Below are 8,211 nucleotides of genomic sequence, written 5' to 3'. Positions count from 1 at the left end.
CTCAGCTATAATTTTTTCATATCCGGACACCTAAGTTGCTTGTTCGAGACAAATGATGATAGACTCTCGTTTATCTTAGGTTGTATAAAGATGGTGTTTAAATGCTACCAGTGCATTATTACACAGCCTGTGTGCTCTGTTGCAATTGTCTGTACGTTTAAAACAAATGCTAGATTAAAGTTTTAGAAAGGCAAACCTATTTTTCTCAACTGATTTGGATAAATTATCACCGTAGGGATAATATGTAAAGCCCTTAGTTTAAGTAAATGATGATGCGGTGGAGATATTGCAATGGATAGTAAGTGATGGGTGTATTGATCGCAGGCCCAAACTCATCTAAGCATTCCAAGAAAATGTCCAATGCATCCAATAACCCGTCGAGGAGACCCGTATAATTCCCTGGGTGGCTAATGACAAATCTGCAGCTATATCCTTTCGAGCCATAAGACAGGCAATAGGCAGGCATTTGTCACTGGCATGATTTTTTTTCCTGCTCATGCTTTTCATCTGAAGGCAGACTTGAGCCACGTGTGGATCAAGTGTACTTGTGCAGAAAAATGTTGGAACATACAATCAGATATGTGGTGTAAAGGGTTTGAGCTCAAGGCTCTCAAATTCTACACCATACACAACTAAGCATCCTGATGATTCTGGAACATTGCAGTGTCTCATCAACAACTAAAATAATACTTTTCATTGATAAAGTACACAATTCAGCCAACAATGATCAGTCAGTACTCAGATTTAGAAGTCTTCAATTTCCTAGTGTCATTGCCTACGTTTACAAGGACAAAATCTCTTTAATCCGATCAGATTTCAGATTGAAATTACGATTGGATGCACTAATATTTTTGGGGAAACTAAAAATATGAAGACTTGCGTGTTCATGCATCACGCTCTCGATCGGAAGAAATTATTTTGTCTTGCCCAGATTGACCAAATATAACGGAAATAGTCGTAGCAGAAGCCCTAGAGACCGTCAACAAAACACCGCTCAGTCCATTTCTACTTTCAACATTATTTCGCCTTGATTAATGAGTAAATTATGATGTATGATCAATGAGCAAATTATTATTAACCCTTCTAATGGAGACTCGATCAACTAACATCCAGGTCTAACAGAAACGCATACACTGATGTCACAGACATGCACAGTAAAGACGTTTTGTTCTAAAATGTCAGTGTTAATGTGTGCACCGATCAGATTATCAATCAACATAAACCAGCCCTCTCGTTTGGAATAAAATCTTGATTGGAATGGCCTTGATTGGGTCAGAATATTCCTGATGATGTGTGTACATGAAGCAGTTTTACTCCGATCAGGCTTTTACTGGGAATAAATGTGACCATGTTAACAAAGCCAATGTCTGTGTAACCAAACTTGTGGCGTAGAAATGCCTCCAGACCAAGGCACACAGGCTCATACAAATTCCGTTTGTTGTTGTAAGCAACACAAAGACAAATTCAATATTCAACCTAGATGCATTTGAACACATACAAGCGAGAGGTACGACGACTGACCGCTCACATTAAATAACACTACACCAGAACGAAAGGCAAGAGTGGAGCCGGTTTGCTGGATCCAATTATCCACCTGATCGTCTCCCTCACAACTGATTGGCGGGTCAATTCCCGGATGAGGGTCACCAATCAGAGAGGATCAGCTGGCACCTCCAACTGCACATCCCAGCCGAGTACTAGGATGCGTGATAGTTCCCCTTTAAGTGGTTTGGGCAAGAATCAGAGAATAAGGCATCAGTTCTCATGTCAAAACAGGTAAAGTTTTATGGCTCCTTGAATTATCTGCTGAATCAAGCTTTTGTTGATGCTGAGTTGCAGTGCATTCCTCAAAGTCTTACCCTAGTGCTGTGCAAATGCCTTTTCTAGGAGTTTGTTCCTCATTGTTTTTCACAGGGCTTCCACTGTGAGGTTTGTCAAAATAGATCCTGTTTTGATCGTACATACATTGTATGACTAAAAACAAACATCTCAAACTGGAGCTGAACTTTAGTTGTGAACAGAAAAGAAACTCTTTCCAGGCAGCAATCTTGCAACACCCGGCCAACCACGGGCAAGTGAATAATATGCTTACAAGAAATGCAAAGCGTAAATTGTCAAATGTTGATGTCCACACGTCTGTCAGAATGACACCTGAAATGAAATAGAAGGCAAATGTATAGTCACTTTTGGGACATCCTTTAGAAGAGTATCTAAATCAATTAAGTTGAGAGACTCATTTTATTCAGCAAATCATCAGTTTCAGCAAGCCGCTCTGCTTCCTCAAAACCAAAACACCATTAGCGATGAATCGGAATCATTGAGCCATAGTAAAGTTGACCAACTTACTAGTTTGTACATCAAAGGAGTGAACGTTGGTGTTTGTGCGGGTGTGAATGTGTGATGCTCATGTGCAAACTGGAAGATTATTCAATACTTGGGCATCTTCCACATTTTTCAAAAAGTAAGAAAGCAACTGTTTGATAGGTCTCAGACTCATAGGTCTGGGCTTTTGCTTTAAAGCTGTCAATTTTGTCACGTAACAATTGCACACGCACACACAAAAAAAAATCATATTCAGCATTTTAATATCAATATAAAAATATATAAATGTTATTCTTAAAACTAGATCATATGAAATTTCCTGGCTGTCCTTTAGGATCTTAATTATGTAAATTGTATCGTGGTAATCTCATTACAATTGTTGCTATAAGCAAATAGGAGGCGTGAATGTAGGTTTGAATCATTTCTGTCTCAGTGTGTCAAGTTTGTGATTGACTGGCAACCAGTTCCTGCACTCTCCTACTCACGCTAAGTCGTCTGGGATACAGTCCAACAATAATGCATTGTCTTTTTCTGTTATTTACTGCTATACTCATGTTCATTAAAACAACATTTGGCGACGTCAAGCCTCTAAGATGCGCAATTCAAGGAAGATTTAGGACCATTACTGGAAATCAACATTTGGCGACTACGATGCGCAATTCAAGGAAGATTTAGAACCATTACTAGAAATTAGTGCTGATGTAGGTTGGTCGGATTAGTTGGTCAGAAAGGCATTGTCCGATCAAATTCTTATTGGTTGAGCAATCGCTGATGGTAGTTTCACAGGATGAAAATGACCTTCGATTGTTATGGGTTAGGGAGGTGCAAAAACAGGCTATAAAATTGATTATACATCAACATAAGAATATTAAAATTGAATAAATCTGATGTATTTTTCTTAAATATAAAATTCATAGACCTGAAATCATTCACCCCGTTATTTATTTACCCATTGTGAACTGTGTAGGAGAGACCTCTGTGTTAGCTGGTGCCAGTGGCCTATCTGACGTTTGGATAGCAGACATGATTACTAAAATTGTGACTCCACCATTCTGCGAGTGATAGATTACACCCTGACGAGCCTGTCAGTACCGATATGCGTAACCAGTCCGCTGGCCCATGTGCTTCGTCGCGCCAGCGGGACCCGGTAGCAACGCAGAGCGACGCAGCTAATTTCTTTTATTCACCGTGTCTGAGAACTATCCTCTTTGCCGCATTTCATTGTTTGGTATAATTTTGTGTTGTGTTATGGACCTGTCAGGTAGAGACCACGTAGTGCACTGTAGTGCTTTCAATTAATTTTTGGGGGTTGACCACAGGGTGCAGATTGGCTGCAAAAAGACTACTTCCATCAGACACTCAGCAGGCTTTGCTTAGGCTGTTTCATTTATGTGTATGTTGACACGTTGTCCCCAAACATAATGTCTGTTATAAACATGAACAATATCAACCCCCCCAGCCCCCCGTTACGTTTCACCATGTCGACCACTGTTATTTATGTGCGTCATGCTCGGTGTGCCCAGCCCACTCTCCCCTTGCCCTCCCTTGTTTCATAAGAGGCTTTCTATGTCAGTGAATTCCGTCTGCTTGCAGTCCGCACACTAATCCCAGGAGTGCAGCCTTGTTTTATGCATGTCCTCTCCCAGTCACAATGCCCATAAATGGTCTCTTGGTGAGGAGAATTGGGCCAGGCTGCTGCATGTCACTCACGTTGGAAGCGTCGAATAACTGCATGGCATGGATGGTCTGCTGTGAGCCTCACCAAATGTGGATGATGATTCTCTCCTGAACCTGTTGAAATGAAAAAAATCTGATAATATACGTCACATGATGACTACACATACAATATATCTATGTTTTGGAAGTGCAGATTGCTGACCGCTATGGTTTTTCCAACCACGCGGTTCAAGCTGGTATCCATTATACATGACCTGACATATTTTCACCGACGGGAGGGGAGAGAGGTGGGGTGAGGAGAGACCTTTCTGCAAGTATATGGCCCCTCTATCCCAGCAGAATGGCCCTTTGACATGTGCATTAGTCTATTATTGATCAGTGACGTACGTAATAACATTTACACCGTTGAAGGGTTGGGGTGGCTGCGGATGCCCGTGGCCACTGCCCTGTCGGTCCCACCGTCTGCACGCCCATAGTGGCAGAGATCAGTCCCTACCCCCATGTGGTTTCGTTATATTGCGTATAGTTTAGTAACCATTACTCTTATGAGGCTTACTATCTTAATCTCCCTAAATCAGGGAATAAACTCCATGCCTGCATATATTTCAACTGAGCTGTGTCTCATCTGTTTCCCTTAAACATATTATGACTTGACTTTCAGACTGATCTTTTTGTTCATGTTTGTCTTTTTTGCTGTTACCCTGTTTGCCCAATAAGCTTCTTGATTTAAAAATGGGTATTCCTGCTGTTTGCCAAATATATCAGCATTTCACACTATCTCCGCTATTGAGCAAATTGTTCACTCTTGACACTCATGATGGGAAGACTGGCTGTGTTTGTCATCATTCCGTATTCACCACAATGCGCCCTATTTTGTGAGTTTCCTATTTTGTAATGCTGTTTGAATGTGCAGTAAGTACACGTTATCTCAGTGGTTCCCAGCCTTTTTAAACTGAGTATAATCCCAAAAAAATAATTGGCTCTCCAGTGTATACATATATATATTTAATGATTAGGGAGTTGGGAATGAACGAATGATTTCCAACAGCCTCTTTCTCAAAAAGTAGCCTTCCTAACCCGTCACTCTTCTTGAGCCATTTTCTTTTACTTTACCTTTATTTACCCAAGGCAAATGAGAACAGATTGTTAAAAGCATGAGTGACAGGTTTCAAAAATAACAGCAGATATTTTGAAAGATTCCATCATTATTGCAACGGAGCAAAGAGTAGTTTATAGCAGGAGTGAAAATAAATCACAGCAAAGCTGGAAAAGAAGAAACTTTAAAAGTATAGGTCGTGACAAATGTTCTCCGCAAAAATGGAAACAAAAATTTAAGCTCTGGAAACAAAAGCTTGAGCCTGGTAACGTGAAACAATCATTCTTATGACAGTGCCTTGGTCAGGACATGACAAAAGACAAAGGACAAGCGGTATATGCAGACTATGTGCACATGAGCGAATGGGACATGGGTGGTAATGATCAGTGCAAGGAGTAAAGCTTCTTAAGGGTCAGCTCAATTGCTAGAAAATAAAAGCAGACATGGAAACATGAAATTCTCTTACAAATGCTTCTAAGGTATGATGCTAGTGTCGCCTCAATTCATTTGTAATAGCTATTCTGAATCTTGTGAAGTGAAGGAAAATGTGTTGTTGTTTAAAATGTAGCACTGTCTTTATTGGCTTAATCAATGATATGAGATTTTACGCTCAGTGGGCACAATTCTAGAGATGCTTGGCTCCACCGACAGCAACCAAAAAAATGCAGTCGATCCCCTGAATTGCATCTTTGCATCACTTTTGAAAAAGATTTGGAGTGTGTCGGTCAGAGGTAACTGTTAGTGGACCTGAGGGAGGGCTTCGGCAGCCATTTTAATTTCACGCCATGCTCACTCAAGTTCACCTCTTATTCAGGAAAAGAATAGTGTTCCCACAGTTGAAAACATACTGGATGCTCCATCTGCAGTCACATAAATGAATCCAACTTTCTCAAAACAGTTGACAATACTAATAATTGATCCTTGTTAACCTACCGTATTTACCGCACTATAAGGCGCACCGGATTGATTATAAGGCGCACCTTCAATGAATGGCCCATTTTAAAACTTTGTCCATATTTAAGGCGCACCGGATTATAAGGCGCACCATCAATGAATGGCCCATTTTAAAACTTTGTCCATATATAAATCCATATATTTGGACACGCCTGCTGTAGTGGCTCAATATTGGTCCATATGTAAGGTGCACCGGATTATAAGGCGCACGCTTTTGAGAAATTTGGAGAAAAATACGGTACTTCAGCAGCTTCTGAAATAACTCTGTCTCAGTGATTTGCTAATCATGTTAGCCGGGGCGTTCCGTAAGTCAAAGTCAAAGTCTGCTTTATTGTCAATCCCTTCATATGTCAAGACACACAAAGAAACCGAAATTCCGTTTCCTCTATCCCACGGTGACGAGACATAGTACACGATGGACATACAAGTAGACGACACAAAATAAAAACAAGAAGGCACAAACAATAAATAATAAATAAATAATGAGTGATGAATAAAGATTAAACAAATACCACAATAAATAAGAGGAGCAAAACTGAGCCAGTGTGCATACAGCAGACAGTAAGCATAGCGCAAAGTACAGGACGCTACGCAGAAAGGGGGAGAGAGTTCAGGATCCTAACAGCCTGGAGTATGAAGCTGTTGGTGAGTCTGGTGGTGCGGGAGCGCAGGCTCCTGTACCTCTTCCCAGAGGGCAGAAGCTCAAACAAAGAGTGAGCGGGGTGACTCACGTCACTCACAATCGTGGTCGCCTTGCGGGTGAGATGGGAGATGTATTCTATTCTACACTATGATTTTGGCCCAATCATAGAAAGGATGTCGATGAGGAAGAAAAGTCTAGCAAGGTAGCTCTGAAATGGTGAATTAGAGATACCTATCAATCAGTGAGAGAAATTTAGATGCGTGTTTGCTATGATTGCTGACAGTGAATTAACTGATAAGAAGACACCATGAAATGATGGGAATAAAGTCATAGCCAATCCTAAATCCTCCTAAATCCTAATCCACTATCATCAGCGCCAAATACAAAGGAGAGAGGAGAGAAATAAAGTCTGAATATTTCTATGGGACTCAAAAATCTCTAAATTTCTAATGAAAACTTGCATTGAAAAGGTGACTCATCTCCAGTTCTTTTTGTACCACGACATCTCAAATTCACATATTCGTCCCTTTATTTCTTCTCCTTTCAGCTAACATAAAAATCACTCCGGCAACATTTATGCTCTATGTCCTCGTGAAAAATGCCTAGGGTGAACCTGAAATAATTTCAATGGGAGTGTGAACATTCAGTAAGGTGGCGATCTCGCCATTTCTTTCATTGTATAAGACAACATCAAAAGCTGGTGATAGCCAGCCTCAGTGAGGGTCTCAACATCATAACTAGATCATATCCTTCAATAACCTTTGGTGACCTTAGTCACTCTGTCGGCAGTACCCTTTAACGAGAAGAATACCTACACCATGTTTCCATCTAAATTAGTACAACGAATCTATCCAGCTATGCAAATTTTATTGAATTGCAATCATTGCATGGCTTGATACAATTAGGGGGAAAAAAAGAGGATGCTGCTTGGGGCAGATGGGCAGAGAATGTTACTGCAGGGCAGCTGGCAGGGCACAGTTGTGACAGCCGGTGTGCCTTCCAACTGGTGGTGACCCAAATCAAACAAGCGCGAGTCATCACAATTGTCAATTTGAATGAAAATTACAACAGCAGCCCAATGGTTCATTCCCTCCAAATACAAGGCTTTTTATTTGTTCCTACTAAAGGTACTAGAGAAAAGCATGTCATTGTTTTACCCAGGCACGGCGCCAGGTTTTGGTCTCTCCCGCGGCTGAAAAAATATAAAAATATATATAAATATACTATAAATATTTATATACATATAAATATATAAAAATACCAAACATGCATACAGAAGTGCCAACTTGGCATAGTTCAGATGCAAAGGTAGTTGTGCTTTTATTGACTCTGGTGATATTCTCACCCTGTTAACACCGGGCCTGCCGACTTGGCATAGAAGTACGACTGTGCAGCAAACTACAAGCATTTCTCTTGTTTTGCAAAAAACGATCCTGCTCACTGTGAAGGGAAAATCATTTCTGGCCCCACTGCATAATAAATAGACAAGCGAATCCTTGGCTTATCCCAACTGTTTTGA

This window comes from Syngnathus typhle, linkage group LG2 (assembly GCF_033458585.1).
Source record: "Syngnathus typhle isolate RoL2023-S1 ecotype Sweden linkage group LG2, RoL_Styp_1.0, whole genome shotgun sequence".
In the NCBI taxonomy this organism is placed as follows: Eukaryota; Metazoa; Chordata; class Actinopteri; order Syngnathiformes; family Syngnathidae; genus Syngnathus; species Syngnathus typhle.
Note: the sequence above shows the minus strand (reverse complement) of the source record.